The sequence below is a fragment of the Gavialis gangeticus genome, unplaced genomic scaffold (assembly GCF_001723915.1).
Source record: "Gavialis gangeticus isolate Ggan-Ray unplaced genomic scaffold, GavGan_comp1, whole genome shotgun sequence".
In the NCBI taxonomy this organism is placed as follows: Eukaryota; Metazoa; Chordata; order Crocodylia; family Gavialidae; genus Gavialis; species Gavialis gangeticus.
The window spans coordinates 37,652,712-37,654,477 of NW_017729008.1; the positions used below are offsets into that span (position 1 = coordinate 37,652,712).

The window sequence follows — 1,766 nt, forward strand, 5'->3', positions numbered from 1 at the left end:
CCACACTTCAAGGATCAGTCCAATTCCCATCAACTTCGGTGGTATTTGGGACCAGGCACTTATTCCACAATGGCTGATGCTACGTGGTCTCTGGATGGCTTAAGAATAAATAATTTTTCAGTATCACACCAACTTTCTTCTCCTTTGTGTAACACAATGCAGGGCAAAAGTCATGGGTATAGAAAGGAGAAGAAAATATCAGCAGCAGATGGAAACAATCCAAACAAAGGATAAAGCAAGGAAGGATAATGAACGGGAGAATCCACTCAGCCTTGCTCTCCTGAATCCCCACATCTGCAGCCGCTCGCCTTTAATGCTTCCCTGTGGATCACAAAGTCGCCACGTTACTAAGCAAGGATGGCTCATCTCTGGGATCGCTCATCTTGGAGCGTGATGCAGCATTTCGGGAGTTCCCCGCCTTTTGCTCACATCAGCACCGCAGACTTCTAACCCCCAGCCCGGGAGGGTCAGAGGTGAAGGGAAGAAACTTAATTTGCTCCCTTCCCCCACGGCAGACAAAGGGTCCCATGCACTGGGCCAGGAAGGATCTGCCAAGAGCGCTCCACATTCAGGAATAAATAGATGCCTCAAAGGGGAAGAGCATCCGAGGGCTTGCTCTAAATACTCCCTTCTCCTTACGCTCCACTCAGTTCATTCAAGCAGGCTCTACGAGCGCCTGCTCACACAAAGCCGTACATCCATGGGGTCCCATCCTGAGAGGGTACTGGGCCAGCAAGCAGCTCCCTCTGACTTGGGCACCTGGGTCTTTTCATCGGCTGGCCTCAGTAGGGGGTAGGGACCTGTTTAACAATGCACACCACAACTTCAGGGCTGATCACGAGGGCTCCCGAAAGAGAAGCCCCGGCAAAGACCCAGTCACCCTGTTCACCGAGACCCTGAAGCCAACGCGCCGTCCCCAAAGAGCAAACCAGGAAAGCTGCCGCTATAAAATAAGACAATGGAGCGCAGCGTAACCAAGGCACGTGCTGCCTTTAGAAGATGCAGCCAGCATCATTGGCAGCAATTTATTACAGATGCCTCCTAATAGGCAGAAGCCAGTCTAAGCATGTTGCGATGCGCTGCGGTATCCACTGCGGGGTGGGGAAGAAAGGCAATGCTTCCTTGGATGAGAAGCCCAGCATCCAAAAACTGGCACTGGGATGGGAAAGAGGATAAAAATGCCGCGTATAAGGCACCTTTTCCCAGGCATTCCTATGGTGCCAATCGCAATGCCTCACCCACAGTCTTTTAAAAACCAGATAATGCAGATATGCCTATCTTTATGCAACCACAGAATGATACTGCCAAGGATTTCCACATCTAGGCGTGCAGGTATACGCTGTACGCCCATACTCGGGGAAGGCCGACCCCCAAGCTGTGCTCAGATCCAGGGAGCACGGAGCTCGCATGCGTGCGCAGGCAGAGGCATCCCCTATAAGAGACGAGGGGAGAAGGAAGGTACCAGCCATTCGTGCTCCTGCATTCCCCACGCCCCCTCCCCCAGCAAATGGCTCTGCCCATTTAGCCGCTGCAATAACTTGACTTCACAGACCCTACGTGAGAGACGTGCAACTTGACAGAAATTGAATGGATCGCCAGGCACAGCCCAGATTAAGGCATCACTTTGCATCCATGCAGAGGCTCGTGATGAGAAGTCAGACAATTAGACTAATTGTTTCACAGGCACCGACACAGCATTGGAGCCACCAGCCAGGGAAGGGTTTTTGATTTATGCTTAAATAAGACACTCTCGCTCCCCCCCTCCA

At 51.9% G+C, this 1,766-nt stretch overlaps 1 protein-coding gene across 5 annotated transcripts in view; it reads right to left on the minus strand.

The window, feature by feature from the left end:
- The window catches only part of PFKFB3 (6-phosphofructo-2-kinase/fructose-2,6-biphosphatase 3), a 141,284-nt gene that overhangs the window by 30,101 nt on the left and 109,417 nt on the right, over nucleotides 1–1,766 (minus strand). The window lies entirely within an intron of this gene.